At 39.3% G+C, this 24,955-nt stretch overlaps 1 protein-coding gene and 1 pseudogene across 1 annotated transcript in view; one reads left to right on the top strand and one right to left on the bottom strand.

Moving 5' to 3' along the window:
• Positions 1–24,955, bottom strand: part of FMN1 (formin 1) — a 443,955-nt gene that overhangs the window by 406,033 nt on the left and 12,967 nt on the right. The window lies entirely within an intron of this gene.
• LOC130042243 (uncharacterized) lies at positions 4,830–5,011 on the top strand (annotated as a pseudogene).

The raw sequence follows: 24,955 nt of genomic DNA, 5'->3' as shown, positions 1-24,955 counted from the left end.
AGAAATCTTGGTGAATTTTTTTCCCCATCATACTATGGAAAAAATTAGAAATTTATTTTTTGGTTTTTCCCATTTTTAGAATCAAATTTCATACATTGGTTCTATCATGCATTTCATAAATCTGAGTTCTTATTTCATCTAAGGTTACACAAATGTTGGATATTAGTTTCTTCATCTATAAAACAAACCACACTTGTGATGGCCAAAGAATCAGAGAAGGTGTCTGAAAGTTTACTGCAAAAAAAAAAAAGAAAGAAAGAAAAAGAAAGCTCTGGAGAAATGAGGCAAGGGTACTAATTTTGTTGTTGTTGTTGTTGTCTTACATGATCCTCTTTCTGAATAAGCCAACATCAGCTGAAAATAAAAATAGCTTTTAAGAAACTTCTAATCACCACTGGTCATAGAGTATGTGTCCATGTGCATCGATATGGCCCAGACCACTTTAAGGTCAGATCCACCGAGGTCAGGGGTCACCTCAATGTATCCTCCATGACTGCTCACAGATTGTGAATGGGATATGCAATGCAAAGCGCTTAACTCAGGACACATTCCTCATAGGCACAACAGGTAATGTGGGTTTTATATAGGCAGATGATGGCCACCAAGGGGAGCTGAGCAGTCTCGAGGGCAGGTCATCAGGAAATGGATAAGGTGACAAGATAAACATCAAAAAGAACAAGAACAGCCAGTGCTGGTGCAGATGTGGGGAGAAAGGGACTCTTTCGTTGTTGGTTGTTGAAATGCTGATTGGTCCAGCCTTTTTGGAAAGCAATAAGGGCATTCCTTAAAAAACTAGAAATTGACCCCACAATACCACTTCTGGGAAAGTATATCCCGAAGGTGCACAAAAGCACAATAGAAAAGACATCTGAATCTCTATATTCATTAAAGCACTGTTCACAATAGCCAGAATCTGGAAATAACCCGAGTGCCCTAGAACAGATGACTGGCTAAAGAAACTTTGGTACATGTACACAATGGAATATTATGCAGCTGTTAGGAAAGATGGAGTCATAAAATTTGCTTATAAGTATATGGTCATGAAGAGTATCATGCTAAGTGAAATGAGTCAGAAAGAGAGGGACAGATATAGAATGACTGCACTCATTTGTGGAATATAAAATAATATGAGACTGACACTCAACGACAGTAGAGTCAGGGCCAGGAATATTGCTCCATAGTTGGAAGCCTGACTCATGAGCTGGGGTAGAAGGCAGCTGGAATAGAGAAGAAATGACTAAGTCAACGATGGCTGGAGGGATCGTTCAGGATGGGGATGTGTGCTGAAAGTAGATAAAGGACCAAACATGATGGCCTCCCCGAGCAAACCATAATGCCCAAAAGTAGAGAGAGAGTACTGGGGGAATTGTCTGCCTTAGAGGCAGGGGGAGGGTTGAGATGGGGAGGGTTCGGGGGGATATGGGGACATTGGTGGTGGAAAATGTACACTGGTGGAGGGATGGGTGTTCGATCATTACATGACTGAAACTCAAACATGAAAGCTTTGTAACTGTATCTCACAGTAATTCAATTTAAAAAAAATTTAAAAAGGTGACAAGATAGAGTTATTGAAAAATGGGAAAACATAGTCACACTTACCAGGCAGAGGCCCTGAGGAAGGAACTTAGCCTCGTGTGTTAGAAACACCTCTGCCATGCTGCTAAATGGGATTTAAATAGAGGTTTAAATAGAAGAACTCTGTCAGAGAAAGACATTGATCAGATATAGCATGTTATCAAGATTTTCCCCTGCTTGCCTAGACCCCTCTACTACAAAGGGAGAAGGGAAGTTCAGGACACCTCCATCTTAGGGAGTTCCTGAATGTAACCAATGCTTCAGACCACTTAGGCATGGGAATTCAAACAATACTCTCCATAGATGGCCAAGAAGAGGAAATAACTAATATTTTTCTTCTTTTCCTCATCTTATTACTGTATCTAGCTCCCTGAGTTGTCCCTCTTCTCTTCTCTCTCTCTCTCTCTCTCTCTCTCTCTCTCTCTCTCTCTCTCTTTGCTTCAAATATTTGCTTTTATTTAGATACATAAGAACAGCTTTATTATCTATAATTAAGCAGTCTTTCTTCAAATCTATTCTATAGCCTTGGGTTTGCTGGCCAGGTCTCAATCAGGACTTCTTCTTGCTCTCCTGTACTCTGTCCAGGAGAAATGAAAATCTCATTTTTTGGTGGGGGTTTACTCTTGATTCATTGTGGTCTATTATCAGCAAGCATTAGCTGGTCTTGTCCAAACCTCAGTACACAGACGCACAGACTGGAGAAAGTACTGTGTGTAACTGACTGCTAAAAGAAGACATATATTTCTTCCAAATGCAGCCCACATCATGACACCAGCCTAGACCTGGCATGACATTGTTCCATATGGTTATACCCAGGATACTCACTATACCTAGCAGCAGAGGGTAAAATCACAACAGAAACCCCTAAACCTTCGGTTTCCTAACGTGTAATTTCCCTTGAAATGGCATTAGCCCCCAAACCAGGCCTGGGACAGCCTAGCCTATTTCCTAAAAATACCTTTAATTTTCTTTGCTAATTCCAAGCAGCAAAGCCACTTCCACTCTGCCACTGTCTTGAACTCTTCCACTGGGTTGTAGAACCCAGGCTGGCATCTCTTTTATCACTCCATCCCTCCACAATCATCCACAACCTGGAGGAGGAGCTGGGAGGAGCTGCTGGTCTGCGAGCACACAGCCCCCTCTACTGGACAAAACACAAGAAACATTCACGTCTAGGAAAGGACCACAAAAATCTCCAACAGGAAACATCAAATTCACTGTCTCTGGTTGGACATAGGGAACAGTACACAGATGTACCACGATACAACACGGGTAAAGAAGGAATACCAAATCCCACAGTAGGTGCCATCATAAATGGAATTATTCATCCTACAACAGTTCTACTCGTAAGAGAAAGAGTACTCCACCAATGATTTCGTGGGTGCCAACTTGTTGAGTTAAAAACATTTCCCTGGTGTAGCCATTAGTGAAGTAGTAGAGTTTGTGGTGAGGGAGCACTGAACTGGGAGGACCTAACCTTTATTTGGCCTCCAGTCTGGTTCCAACAGTTGCAATTTCTGTGACTCTGGGCCAGTCACCTAGGTCACTGAACTTCCATGTCCTCATGAATGAGCTGGAAGTGTGAGGAAAGATGATCTCTAAAGGGAGCTCTGGAAATATGAAACTGCAATATCTAGGGATGTTATGAAGTGGGAAAATGGACACAAACAGGATAACTGCAGAGAAATAGCATTAACTGCATTCTGGAACCTTGTCCTAATCCCAGTTCTTACAGCAACTAAAATCCTGACTTCAGAAGTCACATCCTTTCTCAGAAACTCTTGTCTTAGGAACAAAATGAGGCAAGATGAGCTTCTCAGTGGCAAGGTTATAATTTCTACACCTCTCTATTTTTATAGTTATAAGAATTACTAATGGCATAATATATACAGAATCTCAATTAAAATTGCAAATTAAAAAAAATAACAACAGGGAATTTATACTTCATTCTTAGCATCATGTTCATACATCTTTGTCACAAAGTAGGGAACCACTATTCTTACCCTCTTATTACTAAGAGTACCTGTATCAAACCACTTGCTTAAAGTTTATAAAAGTGTAACTAGATGCATTTGCTTATACTTACTTCCAGCCAACGCTGTAGGTAAGACATTAGTCTAAACACACTTCAATTGAACCACAAAGTTTTTGTATGGCATACTACAAACTAACTGGGAAACACTGTCTTCTGTGAAATGACAAGGAGAACTAGTAAATAATCAAATAAGGTCATTATTCCAATAGATTTAAATGAAATTAGAAAAACTAGCATTTTGTTGAAAAGAAGAAAGATGGGCAAGGGATATACTTCAAAGACTGATACACATGCTGTGATTTTTATCTTTGCTGTTAATTTTTTTTTTTTTGGTTTTTGAGACACATCCTGTGGTGCTCAGGGCTTACTCCTGGGTCTGTGCTCAGGGATAACTCCTGGGAAGTGTTTGGAGGGCACAGTGCTAGGAATTGAACTTAGGTCAATTTTACAAGGCAAGCACCTTATTTACTCTACTCTTTGGTCACCGGTGCTCATGGTTTCAAGCAGGAGGCCTGAGTTCAAATCCCAGTAGTACCTGGTCCCCTGAGCACTGCTCCAGGAGCAACTTAGGAGTGTCCCTTCAGCAATGACCTGTGTTGTCCCCAAACTAAAAAGTAAAATAAAATATGACCAAGGACAATGGCAGAGATATCGCTGGATGATTCTGGAAGGAGGGAAGAGGGGCTCAGAGCTGATGGTTCCTGACCATGTTACTCCCAAACTATGCAAAATAAACAAAAAGCCATAAAGTTTAGAAATGCACTGCCATGCAACTCTAGTTTCAAGGGACGTTCCTAGCTCCATCATCTCCCCTATTGTGTCTGCTATTGCTCCTCAGAGCTCTAGATGTGGGGCAGACCTGAGGTGAAACAGCAGTGGATTGGGAGAGTTTCATAAAGAACTGCTGCACAGTCAGTCACAAGTGGAAGGACATTCATAAGAAAAAAACAGATTCATCTATCTCATCTTAAAAAGAAAGTCTCAAAAGTAAGAGGAAATACACTTGAGACACAATGTTTCACAGCTAAAATAGAGGCATCCTATACATTTGAAATACTTCATTTATTGAGTTTCTTCCTTAAAATTATCTTCTAATGATCCCATTCTTATTTTGTCCTTCCAATTAATTCAAATGTTCATGGCATTTCACCTGTGCATATGTAAGCTAATAAACACTTCATAGGTTAAATATATTACTATTTGCAGACCTTGTCCCAGAAGTTTTTCTACATAATTTTCCTTTCCAAAAAAACAGTGTATTTTGGTTGTATAGTCAAAGGTGCTTGAGTCATTGGCATGTGAAATCAATATACCTGCATATTAGTATTAAATTCTGATAGAAATGACATGCAATTATGCTGTCATTCTTGACTATCAGGACATGACTGGTATGTGGACACTAATGATGAAAATTTCTGCTTGGCAATGGCAGAGGTTAAGTCTCCTATATTCTATAGAGGGATTATGTAACATAAAAGAAACAGAATTTAGAACCTCAAGAAATAAATGCTTTCCTCTTTATTGAAAAAAAAAGTATAAAGTTTTGAAAGATTTTAAGTCTTTCACTCCCTCTCTTAACTCTTCTTAATGAAGATAGACCTCATGAAAATAAGGGTATATTGAAAATTTTTAAAAGTGGATAATTGTTGAAAGATCTCCAGTAAAACAGGATGGAGCACAGAATAACCCAGTTCCAGAGGAGAATGTTGGCTCTGTTAGTCACTACCTTTCCTCTGCTGCTTCTCATTGGCATTAAGTAGGAAAGATCCCTTTCACACTTGACACAAATATAACACTGTCCTTGTGCAATATGAGAAAAGCAATTCCCTGTGGAACACGAAGGCCTCTTGGCAGGGGTTAGTGAAGCTGGAGAACCAAAAGCTTAGTTGGCAAGGCCTGTGGTAAGACAGGACTCCTCCAAATGCTACTGGAATCAAGCTCAAAGGGAACCAGAGGGCTATGCAATATTTTTAAAATATAATACCTAAGACCAATAAAATTATCATTGTGTACTATATAACAATACTAAGTTTCCTAACTTGTAAGCCACAATATCATGAAACAAACTCAGAACTCCAATTCTATCTTCATTGTATACAATATACTGATTATTTTACAACTTAGTCCTCCCCCTTCTAGAAGGATGTGAATAACTTGAAGACAGAGATTCATTTTCTATGTGTGCCTTATACTTCCCATTGCTGTGTCTATGATAGAACAGTAACAGATGCAGTGATGGATATCTGATAGGTATTCATTTTATACTGCTGAACGATTTCTTAGTGCCTTGCGTATACAAACACACCTGATCACAATGACATAGGTGTGTTCAGTGTTAAAGTTCAGAGAAGATGATTCCAGAGCCACCCAAACTCTGCACTGTTGATTCAGTCTCCCCTCTGCTAGTTACTTACCAACCCATTCGCCCCAAATCTCAGCCCTAGACTTATTCAAATGGGGATAGCATTCCCTGCTTCAGAGGCAGTGCTGTTAGGAAAGTACATAGTCTTCCTAGGGCTGGAACAAATGGTTTCTAAGATAACACATTTATCTGTATGGAGACAACTGATGAGGAAGGTATTTATCTGCCAGGATGAATGCAGTGCACAAATTACATAGAAACACAATGCTATAGTTGGGGAATGTTGTATAATGTACACTTAGAAAAGCAAACCTGGGGCTGGAGCTATAGTACAGTGGGTGGGATGTTTGCCTTGCACACGGCTGACCCGGGTTTGATCCCCAGCATCCCATATGGCCCCCCGAACACCCCCAGGAGTAATTCCTGAGTGCAGAGCCAGAGTAGCCACTGTGCATCGCCAGGTGTGACCCAAAAATTAAAAAAAAGAAAAGAAGAAAAGAAAACTTGTGTCAACATTTACTCCGTTTCAACACATGAAGTGACATCATTATTAAACTTTATATTACTTGAAAAAAGAACAAAAGGAAAAATAATTATTTCATTTCAATGAAATGCTACTTTGGCTCAAAAATTTCAGAAATAGATAGTTTAAAGTAAAATTCTACTGGATTTACTTTTACTTCTGTTTATCATTTAATCACATTAATCTAGGGTAGCTTAGCATTAAATAAGAGGTTTTAAAAAGGGAAAGTACATAATTTTCAATTGAACAGCTTTAAATTTGGGTGGAGAGTACTAAAATCCACTTGTTATGCACATATCGGTGTATCCACATGGGAAATAACAAAAGCATAAACATAGCTATTGAGAAGGAAATGTTTGGGAGCAATTTCAAATAGGAATAGAAAAATCAGTGTGATATAGCTTTTTAACTCCCCTTCCCAATTTTATACCTTGATATGTTAAGACGCAGGTGGCAATGACTTCTTTTCTTGATGGTCAATGTTACAGTTATTTCCTTCTTGAAAGCAGAACAAAAGTCAAGTTAAAAGCTCCGATGGATTCAAACTTCGTGCAGGAGAATATAACGATATTCAAAAAGTGTTTTCGTCTTAATTTTTATCACCAGTCCTTAACATATTTTAATCTGTTGTACTAAAACCCACATGGCAAAGCCTGGCAAGCTACCTGTGACGTATTCGATGTGCCAAACACAGTAACAACGAAGTCTCATGATGGAGATGTTACTGGGCCCGCTCGATAAAATCGATGAACAATGGGAGTACAGTGACAGTGACAGTACTAAAACCAATTCCTTAAATCCTTTCAAGAACAAGTTATGATATAAAACAAATAAATATTTTTTAAGCAGGTAGAAATACCCACCTCATGAGGATCTGACACTATATGGAGAAGATCTGTGTGACCAATGTATGTGTCCATGAATGTACTTGAAGTCGGTGGTTTGGGGCCAGCTCCCTTTGTTTCCCCATTTACTGTTGCAATGAGACCCTTCACTATTGCCTTCCCCCTCGCCCCCCACCTGGCCCTATAATTTCATCCTCTTCCACAAATGCCTTGTCTAGTTGAGAAACAGAAATATGTACTGTGGGGGGAAAAAGAAATCTGTAGTGTGAGAACAGAGGTGGTTAGAAGTTTTCCAGAATTCTATCTACCTTAAATGAGAAGGGCAGTAATATCTCTATAAGAAGAAAAAAAAAAGAAAATTCATGTGACTCTGAACTCAAGTAGAGCCCAAGGGGTGAAGATGACATTACTGTCCACAAAAGCCCTTGATTCATGGATCCCAAGACACAGTGTGAAATACTGTCACCAAGAATAGGTGCTGGCATCCACATTTCTTCCCAAGGGAGGGGTTTTTATTTGGGTTTAGGTTCTCCTTGGGAAATTAGTTTTTTCACAAAGTGGATGACAATTTTTTTTTCAATGTGCTGTGTGAGATGTTAGTACATTTCGATGTCTTGGGGACAGGCTTTTTGATGCGATCTCATTTTCCTCTGGGAAATGAAGGGGGCCCAGGTACTGCAGTCACCTGAGTCCTCTACCATGTGGTCTGCTCAACAGATGGTTCAACAGCTCAGTCTCCAGGTTCCACTCCATTCTCTGTTCCCAGTGAAGGAAGCTATAGATATGAGGTTGACTGAGGAGCATCAACAGTTGGATGTAGTTCAAATTTGCATTGACTCTAGATTTATGCCACTTAGTGGCTGAATGACCTGGGAAATTTGCTTCATCTCATGACTTTTTCTTTAGCTTTCATAAAATGAGGACAATGGTCATTGTCTAGACTGTGCTTTGGATGAGAGACAATATTTATCAAGTATCTCTATATATATCAGTAAGACTTATACATAAATCCTCAATAGAAAACTGTAATTGCTGTTACTATTGTTCATCAGCCATCCCCAGGGAAATGTCCTACATGTTGTGGCACAGGCAGGACCTCAATGAATGTAGGAAAATAAAAAGAATAAAGGAACAAGAGAAGAGAAAACAAGCAGATAGCAGTGAGAGGGAAGGCTTCCAGGAACTTGTGTCGATAGGAACATGATCGTGGGCGGCCTGTACTTATGGGGATTAGATTCCTATCAGGTAATCTAAAGAGGAAGAGGTAAAGGATTCCTCTCCTCTTCCTGGCCACTGGACACCCCAGCTGTCATTCCTTATCTCCACATCCCCACCAGCTTTCTTCTGTGTCATCTTCCTTCTTCCCAATGCAAGGTAGAGCCTATGCATATCCCGTCTTCCTAGAGTTCCATTAGTTCCTTCCTTGTCATTGCCTCTGCAAGACTACCTGCTCCCTACCTCCCCAACTAAGGCCTTGTCCTCCCAGAGGACACTGCCTTCTTTTGTCCTAACTTCTGATGTGAACAGAGAAGCTTGAACAGACTAGTATTACCTCATTTTCATGTTTTACTAGATCAAGTGACTCCTCCTTGCAGTGAGGATGCCACTGCTAGCTATTATTGTGTTCTGGTATCTAACTTTAGGCACGGAATACACAGTATTCTAGTCAAGAAGGCTTCCCAATCATGAGAGCTATGAATGAATGCTTCTAGGCCTGCTCGGATCACCGTCCCTACCACTCTGCTGTGGCCCTCCCTTTTTCAGAAGTTACATTCTGGGAAACTAAGTGAAGCCCCATGTCGTCTCATTGATGTTATGATGAAACAACTTTGAACAAAATGGCTTTATTGCAGGACCTGCTATGCTCACAGTACTGATTTCCCATTTAACAGATTCCACAACAGATTCTTGGCATAATCTAATGTTCAACCTTCATGATTCTCTCAAGGATGCTTTTATTAATTGATGATTTATTTCATTCACACTTCAATATAGTACATTTGCTTGCCCTTTTTGTATATTTGCTAGACCAATATGCTGATGTTCCACTGACCTTGACTCTTCTGTTGAATGTCACAAAATCCTTTCCTGCTGTGCCCTTCTCCAGCCCAACAAGCAGAATTCTTTATGAGAACAAATTTTTATTCCCCAAATCTGAAAAGCATGGCTAGCATGCTACACCATCTTGACATGGTTAGCTTTTATACAAATTGATTCATATTGGAAAAAATAACCTTCTCAGCTCTAAAAAACAACAACCTGACTGAACAAAAGCATTTTATTTTTCAAAATTCAGAGTATAAAAGTATAGAAACTAAAAAACAAAAGAAACTAACAAAAATTCTCTGCTGGTATCAGAGATCTCCACCTCTATCTCATTTCTTTCGCTGCATACACATACACACACACACACACATTCACACAAAGGCAAGAGATTGTAGGAAAAGCACAGGCACCCAAGGGTTAAATTAAATTCTGTGTAATTTACCTAACAAAGTTGGGGACACTAGAGTAAATGCTAGTTCCTCATGCTTCACATATTTTATGGGACATACTGTAAGGGTGTCTAGAATTCCAGGTCTAGGGAGGAGAGAAAAAAATAGGTGGGCTCTGCGTGGAGCGATAGCACAGCGGTAGGGCGTTCGCCTTACAAGCGGCCAACATGGCCGACCCGAGTTCGATTCCTCCGCCCCTCTCGGAGAGCCCGGCAAGCTACCGAGAGTATTCGATATGCCAGACACAGTAACAACAAAATCTCCAATGGAGACGTTACTGGGCCCGCTCGAGCAAATCGACGATCAACGGGAGGGCCTTTTACCTTTACCAACTCCTCCAGTCTCCTGGTGAAATGGAGCAGAAGAGCAGGTTGAAAGGACATGTTAGTAAAGGTAGGCAGAGATAATAGCGATTGCATCATTGGAAAAAATTTTGGTTATCATTTTCTAAAAAATTCTAATTACAATAATCAATTATGAGCAGACATGAAGCATTGCTCAAAAACTTAATATTTGATAAGAATTTTCTTATTCTGAGCTGCACATGGCTGGTTCAAGTTTGATCTATTGCCAGGTGTGACCTAAAAGCAAACAAAAAAAAAGAAACAAAATAAGAAGCAACTCCCCAAAACCCCAGTCTCCCCTGCCCCTCCCCCACCTGGGGGGTACACATTTAGTTTTACTAAAGGTTTAGTCTTAGCTCTGTTTTCAGGAATCACTCCTGATAGTGACAGGGACAGGAGGGTTGGGATCGTACACACTGTCAGGGTATCAAACTAAGGTTAGATTTTATCCCTTTAGGTCACAACTGGCAGTGGATCAAACCTGAGCCTATAAAATCTATCCAGCCCCTCCATTAGAATTTCCATGAGCCAGAATAAAATGCTTCAGAAAGGAAATGTCATATTTACTGAACCAGTGAACAGTAATTCTGGAGAAAATGAAAACATTTTGTTACCCGCTCTCTTAAATGTTCAAATACTTTTTTTTTAATTTTAAAAGAAGATATATTATATTGGTATAATGCAAACCATTTGTACTAAAACAGCATTTTGTAAAAACAGCTGTTTACTCTGGCTTTATTGTTCCAAGGCATCAAAATCTTGTTTCCAATAATGAGATAGACCTGTTAATTTGTTATAACATTACTTAGGGTAGGGACTATTCTTGTACTTAACACTTTATGGCTTTAAAGGCCATAAAAGACCCAGGCATCCCATTTGACCCAGCAATACCACTCCTGGGACTATATCCCAGAGAGGCAAAAACGTATAGTCGAAGTGACATCTGCAATTGTTTGTTCATTGCAGCACTCTTTACAATAGCCAGAAACTGGAAGAAACCTGAATGCCCAAGAACAGATGACTGGTTAAAGAAACTTTGGTACATCTACACAATGGAGTACTATGTAGCTGTTAGAAAAGATAAAGTCATGAAATTTACATATAAGTGGTACAACATGGAAAGTATCATGCTAAGCAAAATGAGTCAGAAAGAGAGGGATAGACATAGAAAGATTGCATTCATCTGGGGGATATAAAGTAACAAAGTATGAGATTAAAACCCAAGAATAGCTGAGATCAGCACCAGGAGGATTACTCCATAGCTTAGTGGCCAGTCGGGCATTCTAGAGGAAAGGGCAGCTCAGATAGAGAAGGGAACACCAAATAAAGGGTGTTTGGAGAATCCTCCCAGGAGGAGAGATGCATGTCGAAAGTAGACTATGGACTGAACATGTTTGCCACTCAATGCCTCTTTTGCAGACCACAACACCCAAAAGGAGAGAGAGAACACAGGGGATTGCCCTGCCACAGAGGCGGGGGGGGGGGGGGGGGGATGGGGGGATGGGAGTGGGGGGATATTATCCATGGTGGTGGAAAATGGGCACTGGTGGAGGGATGGGTATCTGATCATTGTATAATCGAAACCCAAGCACAAAAAATTGTAAATCTACAACTGTACCTCATGGTGTTTCACTAATAAAAAAATAAATAAATAAATAAAAAAGACCCAGGCAATAAAAAAAAAGAATAACTGGCAATAAAGAATTATATACAACTGCTTGCACAAACATAAATAAGTGAAATAAATTATAATTAACATGTTACACAGTAGACTTAAATTGGAAAGTTCTAGATTCTCTTTATTGAAAAATCCCAATGTTTCAAGTAAGAATGGAGTCCACTTCTTTTTTCATTGCTAAGGAACTTGCATCATCCCTTGTTGTAGTACTATGATAGTAAACAGCCTCAATGATTTTAGTTTCTCTTTTTGTATCAGGTACACTTGTAAATACAAACACAGTCTTATCTGTTTCTGATTTTTTAGTTGATTAAAATTACTTCCAGGTACTAAATATTTTTTAACTGAATTTGGAAGAAGCTTTGTTCCCTCCCACATGCTGATTGCTGGATTCATTTATGCCAGTAGGGTGCTGGAATGCAAACATGAAGAAGATATAAACCTCTACTAAAGAAATACAATCTACTACAAATTGCAGCTTCTTCATAAAATGCCCAATGGTTTTTTTTCTGAACCTTCTATGTAAATACAGCAACTCTTGTACTGTTTTATTTCTATAGAGAAGGGAGAAAGAGAAAACATGATTTGTTGTGGGAAACAAAAGATCTTTCTTTAATGACACATCAAATTATGACCAACGATGCTGAATATAAAATTTTTAAAAATACAGTCTTTGATGGTCCAGAGAGATACATAGTAGAGGGGTTGACAATTCTGCTTTGCATACAGCCAACCCTGATTTATGGTCTCCAGAAATGACTTCTGAGTGCAAAACTGGAAGTAATCCTGAACACCACTGGGTGTGACCCTCCTCCCAAAACCAAATAAGGTGCAGTTCTTTGAAAACAGATATGATAGAAAAAAATCACTAAAGCTTCAATGAAATCAGTAAGAATAGCATGACATCAGCACCAAAAAGAGACTTTGAGGGGCTGGAAAGATTTATAGTAGAAAGGAAGATTAACTTGCATGTAGCTGACCCGTTTTGATCTCTGACACCTCACTTGATCCCCCAAGGAGTGATGCCCAAGTGCAGAACCAGGAATACACCCTGAGCACTGCCAGGGCTGGATGTGTCCCAAAAAACAAAAGAGAGAGAAAGGCAGGGGCTAAGGGGGATGTGGATAAAGAGAGAGAGATTTAACAGTAGTTGTACTTTTATTTGCTACACCCAACAAATGTGATGGCTCATGTTGTGCTTGGCACGGAGCTTGGCATTATTCACTCTTCATGAGAATCAGAGAATAACAGTAACATTTTGTTATTATGTAGAGAAGAGAAAACTGAGATTATGTAACTTGTGTTAGACCAGAGTAGCAGAATTTAGATGCAAATATAAACATGGCTACTCCTGTTCTTCTGTTGGAGCACTTTTTTAAAAAAAATCTTTTTTATTGAATCACTGTGAGATATACCCTTATAAAGTTGTTCATGATTGGATTTCAGTCATAGTATTCCAACAGCCAGGCCTCCACCAGTGTACATTTCCCAGCACCAGTGTCCTCAGGCACCCTCACATCACCCCCCCCCAAATGCTGCCTGCCTCTATAGCAGGCCCTTTTCTTCTCTCTCTCTCTCTTTCTCTCTCCTCTTCCCTCCCTCTCTCTGTCTCTCTGTCTCTATCTCTCTCTTTCTCTGTCTCTGTCTGTCTGTCTGTATGTCTGTCTCTCTCTCCCCCTCCCATTTTTGGGCATTGTGCTTTGCAATATTTATACTGAAAGGTTATAAAGAATATCCCTTGACCTACTTTTAACCTTCAGATATTATCCAGTGCAATCAATTCCAGCTATTATTGCCATACCGGTCTCTTCTCTATCTTACCTACCCCAAGCAACACACACACACACACACACACACACACACACACACACACACACACTTGTGATTAGTTCCAGCCATTAAACAGTTCTCCTAACCCCTGTTTTCCTGGCCATGGATATTAGTTTTCTACTATATATACTTTTTATATACCACAAATGAATGCTGTCATTCTGTGTCTGTCCCTCTCCTTCTGACTCATTTCACTCAGCATGATACTCTCCATGTCCATCCATTTACAGGCAAACTTCATGACTTCACTTTTGTTGGTGCTCTTTTAAACCTTAGATTCATGAGTCAAGACTAGAAAAATAAAACTATATGATTTATACACCTATAATTTTCTTAGCTTAAATAACTAATAACCTAACCAAGTAAAAGCAGTACAGAAAACATGCATGGAAATTAACAAATGAAACTCTTAAAGACCTTTCAAAAAGATAGGACAGCATTTTGTACTTGATGACTTGGAAAAAAAAGATGAAGAAAGCCTTCTTTGTCAAGCAATACTTCAAGTATCAATTAACTTTGCATGACAAGCAAACGCTGGACAAACTCTCAATTATTACAATCATAACCAAAATATTTAGAACTAAAGGCTCTGCCAAGATTTACTGTCCTCAAAGAATTATTGTTTCTCATTTTATGAATGAACAGTTAGAAGTTCAAGTATATTATTAGTGATGTTTCAATTAATATATGAGATTTTTGTACTTAAACAATTATCATCATTTAATTAATGAGCAAAGAAAAATTTTAGTTTTCAAACCTTTACCTTTCACTTCACATTGACCATGAGATGAAATTTTGATCTTGCTTAGGAATGGGATTGCTTTGTCCCCTTGAGTTTAGTGCTAATGGAAGTTAATTATTAAAGGTACAAAAGCCACTGGGAAATTACTTGTGGGGAAATTTCAAAGATCCAGAATAAATTCCTATGTAGGTACAACAGTTCAAATTTACTGAAAATAGGGACTGGAGTGATAGCACAGCAGGTAGGGCATTTGCAGCTGACACAGGTCCTATTCCCAGCATCCCATATGGTCCAAGCACCGCCAGGAGTAATTCCTGAGTGCATAAGCCAGGAGCAACCCCTCTGCAACACCAGGTGTGACCCAAAAAGCAAAAGAAGAAATTTTTAAAAAGTTATTGAAAATACAAATAAGTTTCTTATTACTTATTGAAAAGACTTTTTAATTAATCATTATGGAAAAAATATAAGCACTGTAGCACTGTCCTCCCGATGTTCATTGATTTGCTCAAGAGGGCCCAGTAACATCTCCATTGTGAGACTTGTTGTTACTGTGTTTCACGATCACGATCACGACCATCCTGTTGTTCGTTGATTGCCTCGAGCAGGCCCCAATAATGTCTCCTTCGTCCTAGCCCTGAGATTTTTTTTTTAAAGTGCCATATTCAAGGCTCTTTCAGGGTTAGGAGAATGAGACCCATCATTGTTACTGGTATTTGGCATATTGGGTATACCACGGGGAGTTTGCCAGACTCTGCCGTGTGGGCAGGTTACATTCGGTAGCCTGTTACTGTGTTTGGCATATCGAATACGTCACGGGTAGCTTGATGTCAAAAGATCTAGATTATCTGATCAGCAAACAGTTAAGGTGCTTTTAATGAAACTTTACTTTCATTATTGTACATCATAAATGCACTTGGCCAAAGGATCATTCCCAACTTTTAATAGTTTCTGATCATTCTCAGAGGCAACATATACCAACTAAATCATATAATACCAAATCAAGTTTGCAGAATTATGTCTCGCTTTTAAAAAGAAACTAGGTGGTTTTCAAATGCTGTGAGTCTGCATGTTTTTAAAGACTTAGATTTCCCAAGGGAGATATTCCATTTTTTAAAAAAATATGTCAACATATTTTATCTCTCTAGGCAAATGATACTTCTTTCATTTTTTTAGGATTAAAAATAAATCCTGATAGTATCACTAAGAAGCAATCTGCCTGAAGGAAAAGTAAGGAATAACAAAGAAAAATAACACTATTGAGTGTCCCTACATAACTTTCCTCTTAAAAGAATCAGCTTATCTATTTATCCTCCTTAATTAAATTGAGGGTGGGGAGGTACATCTAGCCATATGCTCCACTGCACATAATGATTAATTAAAAAGTCTTTTCAAAAACAGAGTTTATCTTGAACTAATTTTAGTGGCTACATCAAAAAGAAAACAATCATTAAAAAAACATTTGCCTTTTCAGCCCTTTTTTTAAAGCAGCCTGATCTTATGAAAAAGCCTCTGGGACAAGGATGGGTTCATTCACTCATCCAAGTTATATTTACTAATCAAGAGTCAGACACTATGACAAATGCCAGAAGCCCACATAAATACATAACTCCCACTATCTAAGGGCTCATAATCCACTTAGTGCCAGAGACTCACATATAAACAAATAATTTTGACAATGCCAAGCATTCCAAGACAGGCAGCATTATCTGCACTATATCAGAAAAAAGACAACTCCAGTCAGGAAGATTAGGAGATTCCATGGAAAAGATGGTCTTGGTCTTGATGAATCCATAGAAGTTCATTTACTGATTCATCAGTAGGTGCAGGAAACAGGATGTGCAAAAAAGCATAAAAATAAGGGAAGAAAATGAAAGAAAGGGAAGAGAAAGGGAAAAAATATGAAAAAAAAAATGTAATTGTCTTTTCAATCTGATATGCATGAAAGATGTACATTTCTTCTTGACATTTCCCTCATTGGTTATGAAGTTAAGTAGCTTTTCTTATGTTTATTCGCCACTTATATGTTTCTCTTAAACAATTAATCTTTTTGACACATTTTTCTCCCTCCTGCATAGTTTGGCTTTTCTTTATTAATTTATAGGAATCTCTTCTATATTTTGAGTGCCAATCCTTTGCAAGTCAAAAATAGTAATATTTTCTCCAATATTTACTTTTCACATACCTTTAAAATTATATCATTTGCCATTGTAAAATTATTTAAAAAAATTTTTCTCCATAAGGAATTATCCCAGCATCATTGAGAGAATTTGACCTTTCCTGATTTTTGTGACGTCAGCAGGAGGGTTTCCTGGGAAACAGACTGAGAAGAGATTTTCACTCAGGAAGATTTAGCAGGAAGATCTCTTTGCAACACCACTCACAAGAGCCTGAGGGTGGTGGGAGAGGAAAGAAGGAGATAAGGGCTCCAGCAGAGTCCTCCATACAGCCATCACAGCGGGAACTCAGTACCTACTCTGGCTTTATGAGTTTGTCCTGCACAAGGCAATAGGACTGGGATTTTGTACTTTTACCAACAGATTACCTGAGGAGGGAATCTCTAACAGAGCCACCATGCATCAATACTCCCTGAGAAAACAAGGTCCTTGATCTCAGTGGGACAACTGGGTGGCAAACACAGCTTCTACTACATGTACTATATGACTTTTGCCACTCAACTACCATGCCATCTGATTTTATCGACTAACCATTCTTTGAAACATTTTTAATGAAAAAAAAAACCCAAAACCTTCAAATATATTGCATCCCAATCCCCTATATATAAACAAGTCCATTCATCAAAAACCTCCTTTAAATATCCCCCTCCCCCAAAAAAGATTTGTCAGATTGTATAGAATACACAAGAACTTTTTCTCCCTTGGTCTGAATATCTATTACTAAACACTAATCTGGTTTTCTGTTTTAAACTGATGCAGTACCTAACTGACTCAAAATCAGTAAGGTGCCAATTAAAATTAAAACCAAAGTCTTTTATGTACTATATTTGCAATTTTTTTTCTATTTGTGTCACACTCAGTGATGCTCAGGGGTTACTTCTGGCTCTGCACTCAGAAATTACTCCTGGCAGTTCTCGGGGAAACATATGGGATGCTGGGGATCGAACCGGGGTCAGCCATATGCAAGGCAAAGCCTTACCTATGCCAGAATAATGAGATGATTAGATCTGTCTTTGAGCACTTAAAGGGTTGTCACTGGGAAGCATGCACCTCAAGGGATGTAGGATCTCAGGCATATGGGGGCTATCAGCCTTGAGGGGCCTATGGAGGTGGGAGGGAAAATACAGAAATAGCAAAGTACGGGAGTCGGAGAGATAGTACAGGGGTAGAGTTCTTGCCTTTTACATGGCCAACCCTAGTTCAATCCCTGTACTATAGCTCCAGTCCAACAAGCGAATATTTTCATTGAAATGCAGGATATTTCCAGTATCCTCTTGACATCAATCAATCTTCTGTCTTATTCTAGGTCTACATATTCCTTTTGGGACCTTGACATCTATTTCCACTCTTGGACTCCTGTCCCAAAACCCATTCTATAAAGTGCTGTAAAGATACTGGGTAGTAATGGAAGCTTTGTGGGCTAATTAATATGCCTTTAAATTTTAAGCATAACTTTTAGAAATCAGTAACATAAACTCAATTTGTATTTGTATATACACAACAATTATAGGAACAGTGCTTTCATAAAGGATTTCAATGGTAGGCAACAGCCACTCAGCAGGTGGGTCTTGCCAGACTCCCCAAATCACAGTCAAATGAATTACAAGCACACCTGCAGCTTTCTAGTTCATCAATGTACTGAGTCATCAAGTGCACCTTGCTGCAAATCTGCTGGCTTTTGATCATGAATGAAGCAACATGGTTAAACTATGACCAGCAAAATCCATGAAACAGGAAGCCACCACTAGTTTCAAATTTCAAATTTGATCACTTGATTCCCCCATCACTGACTGCTCTTGACAATGACTCCTTTAAAGAGAAAAAGAAAAAAACCCTCTGTACAGGCAAAAATTATCCTGTTGCAATTTTACTCCAACTAGAAAAATGTTTCTTTGTTCATAAAAAATAGGTGACTTTGCAGACCCAAGTTTTATTAAATTTCACTCCTGTCCATCACCTGAGTACTGTCAGATTCCTAAATCTATGCAGATAAACTGTGAAGGTAACTTGAAAAATAAAGCATTATCTATTAAAGCAATATGATAGTAATCAAGTAATATGGCATAAAACCAGTTTCCATTCTCTTTAACAAAGGACAAATAGGAAAATTTGCCCATGTTACCAGTTTGCAGAATTTTCTCATCTTACTCCAAAAATTTATTCATTGATTTAACAAAGCAGCCACTAATTATATGCTATGTATCAATTACTGAATCTTATTCCAGGTAGCTAATGATAAATGTGACACCATCCCTGTTTTTAAGGAGAACTTAGTGAGAAATACAAATAAGGAAACATCTGTTTCTATTCTGACATATCACCAGCAGAAGTGTTTTCCAAATGAATATGACACAACAGCATTAATAGGGCAGAACCACTCCACTCTGCTATGTGGCATACCAGTGGAAGGAATTCTCAACTATTCTCTACTGGAGCAATCTGATACTCGCAGTCATGCCTTGTCACTTACAAATTGGAAGATAGTCATTAATTAAAGTCAACAACCACAAAATTTAATTAAACCAATATGTATCTATTACCTTGCTACAATCCAGTTAAAGTAATAGATAGGATTCTACATCTAAAAGTTTGCTGGTAAACCAAGACTAACAAAAAATAGCAAGAAAGCATTATATACATGCATATACCAACATTATAAGATGCAAATAATTGAGGTCAACATTTAGCATCTTAGCCAAAAAAAATCATATGGAATGCAGGAAGAACAAGGTTATTATTACAGAAATTGAGAAAGCTCTGTAGATGGGGAATTGTTCAGAAGTAATTGGAAAGAGAAAAAGAAAGAAAAGTGCTTGCCATAGAAGCTGGCTGGGTGGGGAACACGGTGGAAGGGAAACTGGGGACATTGGTGGGAAAGGTACAGTGGAAGACAGCTGTTGGAACACTGTATGACTGAAACCCAATTTTTTTTTTTAATTTTTATTAGTGAAATACCATGAGGTACACTTGTAGACTAATTTTTGTGCTTGGGTTTCGGTTATACAATGATTGAGTACCCATCCCTCCACCAGTGCCCATTTCCCACCTAAAATGCTACCAGCATCCCTCCCACCCCCCCCACCCCATCCCACCCCACCCCTGTGGCAGGGCATTCCCTTTTGTTCTCTCTCTCCTATTGGGTGCTGTGGTTTGCAAAAGAGGCATTGAGTGGCAATCATGTTCGGTCTATAGTCTACTTTCAGCATGAATCTCTCATCCTGGGAGAAACCTCCCAATACCCTTTACTTGGTGTTCCCCTCTCTATCTGAGATGCCTTCTCCCCCAGCATGTGCGGCTGGCCTCCAAGCCATGGAGTGAACCTCCTGGTACTTATCTTGGCTATTCTTGGGTGTTAGTCTCCCAGTTTGTTACTTTATATTCTCCAGATAAACACAATCTTTCTATGTCTGTCCCTCTCTTTCTGACTCATTTCACTTAGCATGATTCTTTCCATGTAGTACCACTTGTATGTAAATTTCATGACTTCACCTTTTCTAACAGCTGCATAGTACTCCATTGTGCAGATGTACCAAAGTTTCTTTAACCAGTCATCTGTTCTCGGGCACTCGGGTTTTTTCCAGATTTTGGCTATTGTGAATAGTGCAGCAATGAACATAGAAGTACAGATGTCATTTTGACTGTACTTTTTTGCCTCTCCGGGATATATTCCCAGGAGTGGTATTGCTGGGTCAAATGGGAGCTCAATTTCTAATTTTTTGAGAATCGTTCATACTGTTTTCCAAAAGGCTGAACCAGTAGACATTCCCACCAGCAGTGAAGGAGAGTCCCTTTCTCGCCACATCCACTCCAACACGGGTTGTTTTTGTGAAACCCAATCTTAAACAGCTTTGCAACTATGTATCTCATAGTGAGAAAGAAGGAAGGAAGGAAGGAAGGAAGGAAGGAAGGAAGGAAGGAAGGAAGGAAGGAAGGAGAAAAGGTATGGTAGAAAGACAGGAATCTTTTTCTTTTCCTTTGTTCACTGCTTTAGTAACTCCATACTGTAATATAATTTGATATTGGATAATAGTATCTGAGATGCAATTCCACTTTCTTTGTTGTCTAATTTATTTTAAAATAAAATTCCCATGGGAAAAATTAAAAGCTATTTTAGAATCTAATTTTAGGCTAATCTCTCCATACAGAGTTAATTAGACCACCCTAAGATTTTTCTGGTTTTTTTAAAAAGTAGATGGAAAATCCAAAATGAACTTTTACAAAATAATAAAAGACCAAGAAATATATAGAAGCAACTTAAAAATCAGAAGGGCGCCTTTTTCTCCCCTGGCAGCAAGGAGGCCGCCACCTCAGAGCTTATAGGAAAGCCAGGTATGAACCGGTGGTGACGGGGCAACTGCAGTCTCATGGGAAGGGGGGGCGGTACCGGCACGTCCTTCACACCCTACCGAGGTCATGAGTTACCCCCCATGAGCGGTTCTCCGGCACGGCCATAACACCAGACACACAGAAACCAATCTTGTAATTATCTGGCTCTTTGCAGAAATCCAAAATCGTGGCCGCGTGACATTATATGATTCTCATAACCAGCTATAGAAAACAAAATATTCGCAATGCCTTTTCAGCAATTCTGATTGTTTTGGGGGAAATTCTAAACAATAATGGTGCATCTTTTGTCGAAATAATGAATGTAATCAATGTAGAAAAGAGTTAAGTAGAAATCATCTGCCTCACAGGCATTTGGAGGGGTGGGAAGGGGGGTATACTGGGGTTCTTGGTGGTGAAAAATGAGTACCGGTGAAGGAAAAGGTGTTTGATCATTGTATGACTGAGACTTAAACCTGAAAGCTTAGTAACTTTTCCCACAGTGATTCAATAAATAAATATAAAAAGAAAATAAATAAATAAATTATGGTAGAGTTCATGCCCAATTCAATCAGCTAATCAGTGGCTGAATAAATAGCAGTATTCCTACAAAAAATAAAATAAAATGAAATAAAAATCAGAAGGGGCCAGTGAGATGGCTTAGTAGTCAAGGATGCATGCTCTGAACCCACTGGGCCTCAGTCTGACTGAGTCTGATTGAGCCTAGACACCACATGCCCCATCCCCAGAATCACCAGTGTAACCACGGGGGACAGAGCACTGCTTGGGTGACCCCCATGCTACTCCATCCCACAAGGCGCAATCAGCATCAGAGTTCCTAAGGTGCTTGCACTGACCGCTTCACGGGCTATCAAAGTGTCGCTGAAAGTGGCCCTAGGCACCCTAAATACTGCTTGGGAAGATCTCAGCCCCACCCCCGCGCAAAAAAAAAATTGCAGCAAATGTAACACTTCTGATTAAAAGAAAACCAAGAAACCCACTGGGAATAATCAGTTGTGGACTATATGCAGCATCATTTCACACTGGAAAACAATGAAAAGAGATTATGATGATTATTTCTGACCCTATGAGTCATCAGAGACCCGTAATTATGCAAAACTAATATTTTCTAAGGTTTAGTTAAGTATTTTCATCAACACATGGCATGTGATTCTCAGTAAAAGCCTATGAACTGATAGTTTTCTTTCCAGCAACTGCAGTGAGGGGAGTAAAGCAGTGCTAATCAGTATTTTCCTGACTCTGCTAATTCTTTCCCGCTCCCTCCTCTGTGGCCCACGAACACCTTAATTTATCCTAACAATTCTAAGAATCACATTTACTCATGATTATAATCCCCCCAACCCCCCAGCACCACTGTATTCTTTGGTTCTGGATACTTAAACTGCTGTTGTTGTTAGATTTGTCACTAGGACAGCTGCAGCTAGGTGCAATGTGCTGCCTAAGACATTACTGCCTGCCTCCCACTTGTTAGGGTGAGGAAAAGGTTGCTACATCCCTCCCAGTTCCCTGTCAGCAGTGCTTCAATAGCTTCTTGACTAGGAACCCTTCATTGGCAAGTTTGCCACATTGTTATGCAGACTCTTCAAGGTCTTAAGGAAATCTTATTAAAACTCTCATTAGTTCACAGCAATGCACAGGGGTTAGTCCTGGATTTGCACTCAAGAATTAGTCCTGACAGTGCTCAGGGGCAGCAATGCACAGGGGTTACTCCTGGATTTGCACTCAGGAATTAGTCCTGGCAGTGCTAAGGGAACCATATGGGATACTGGGAATCAAACCCAGGTCAGCCACGTGCAAGGCAAACGCCCTACCCGCTGTGCTATCTCTCCATCCGCATGCCTTTTCCTTGCTTATTGCAGCCTTCTCTTCCTATAATCCCATCAGGAGAACATGAAGTGTTTTTTTGTGTTTTTTTTGGGGGGGGGGGAGAGAATAGAGCTGAATCAACAGAAAATATGAAGGACATACTTGGCTATTCCTTTTTTATGTGTTCCTTTGGGGCCATACCTGGAAGTGCTCAGGGGTTATTTCTGGCTCTGTACCAGGAATTACTCCTGGCAATGCTCAAAGAACCATATGGGATTCCGGGGACTGAACCAGGGTTGGCCATGTAAAAGGCAAGCGCCCTACCCCTGTACTATCTCTCTGGCCCCCCATACTTGCCTATTTCTGTATTTTCCCTCCCACCTCAATACTCCTCCCCTCAAGACTGGTAGCACCCATATGCCTCAGATCCTACTTCCCTTGTGACACGTTTCCTAGTGACACCCTTTGAGCGCTTGAGCAAAGACTCTTGACAGGTCTAATCATCTCATTATCCTGGCATGCCTAGACCTATGTCTGAATCCTGGAGTCAGTGTGGAGGCTCAAGAATGCTCATTATCTGATCCTCCTCACAAATCTTCTGGGCCTGAAGACCATCAGCTTTAATTAGTTACAGGATCATTGGGGGTTCTCCCCAAAAAACAAAGCTCAAAGACAAACTTTAGCTTACACGTAAACTACAACAACCATGTCTATAAAAATAATTTAGAAAAAAAAAACTGTGAATCCTAAATGATGCGACTACCTCATTGTAAGTAAAACTGTGTCACGTGAACCATAGAAATTTGAATCTCGGTGTCTAAAGCCCTCACTCACTTGCTCAGGCCCACTCTCCCCAGTTATCCCTTCAAGGAGTCCACACAGTATCCATGCTTGGGAGCCAACGGCTTCACCATCCTTCTCTTCTTTTGCTGTCACACTGTGCCTTCCTTGTGTAGCTAAAAACCTCAGCCAAATCTCTTCCAAAGTGGCAGTTTAGCTGTCTCCGTCTCTGTCTCTGTCTGTCTCTCATCCTCTGGCTAGCAAGAATGTTTCTGTTCCTCCTATTCAGCTTTTCCATACTGCAAAACTGTTGAACTTTTGATGGCAAAATTCTTCTTTTCCTTAAAGCTAGAGTCCCTTCTCGCCACCATGTAGAGGCATACATCACCTCAGAGGATGACAGTATGTTTGTATTCAGACATTCTGGCCCAGACTGGTTCTACTTTTATGATATTTCTCCTTCCATTGTCTAGTGTTCCCTTTTATTGCATAAGATCCTTCAAGGATTTCACAACTGTCTCTACATGCAATATGTATCTGAATCCCAATTATGGCCTACTTTCAAGTTATACCCTGTAGTGCTCTGTATCTAATAAAAAGCATATGCTGAATGTTCCAGGGTTTGGGGGGAAACAAACAACCAAAAAAAAAAAAAAAACCCCGAAATATCTTGGAATGTTCTGTAAGATTTTTAAAAAAATAACCAAAAACCACAAACCCCTCCAGAAATGCTATGGCAGCAAACTGATGTGTCAAGACTCATAGAAAAACAAAAGGTAGGATGATAGGGCCTAACACCAAAGCTTAGAAACCACAAAATCCAATATCTATAGTTTGATTGCCACTTCAGAACTTACTATTCTTGTAGGTGATCAGAAAGTGGATGAAATACAATACTTCCCTGGCAAGAAATGTCAAGAAAAAGAAAATAGGTTATAGTCACATCTACTGTTCTATTTTTTATAAACATCATCTCCACAAGGAGTTCATAAACAATGAAATAGAATATATTCCTAGAATTTTGACTTATCAAACAAACGGGTATCGTAATAATGTTTATAATTATAGTCTTAAAAGTTTAAGTTATTTTAATGCCCTAACCAATGATACATATAAGCAAAAAATGTTGAATTATGTGAAAAAATGCAATGCACTTTTCTTTAAAATAATAATAATTTATTAAAAATTGTCTTCTTTTTAATCATAGTATCAACTCTGTGACCTCTGTTTTCATAAGTAGTTTTATTTTTGTTGATTTATCGTTGGTTCACTGTAAAATTTTGGAGATATAATTTGAATGCCTCTATATGTGTCTAAGACTTACTACCAAAAATCAGTTGCCACCCTCCCATCAAAAAGAGCCCTCTAGACCTCTCTCCCACCTGATTTCAATTTGCCTTGGGAAAAAGAAACAGAACTTTC

The sequence above is a fragment of the Sorex fumeus genome, unplaced genomic scaffold (genome assembly GCF_029834395.1).
Source record: "Sorex fumeus unplaced genomic scaffold, SorFum_2.1 ptg000098l, whole genome shotgun sequence".
NCBI classification, from domain to species: domain Eukaryota; kingdom Metazoa; phylum Chordata; class Mammalia; order Eulipotyphla; family Soricidae; genus Sorex; species Sorex fumeus.
Note: the sequence above shows the minus strand (reverse complement) of the source record. Positions and strands in the feature narration are given on the sequence as shown.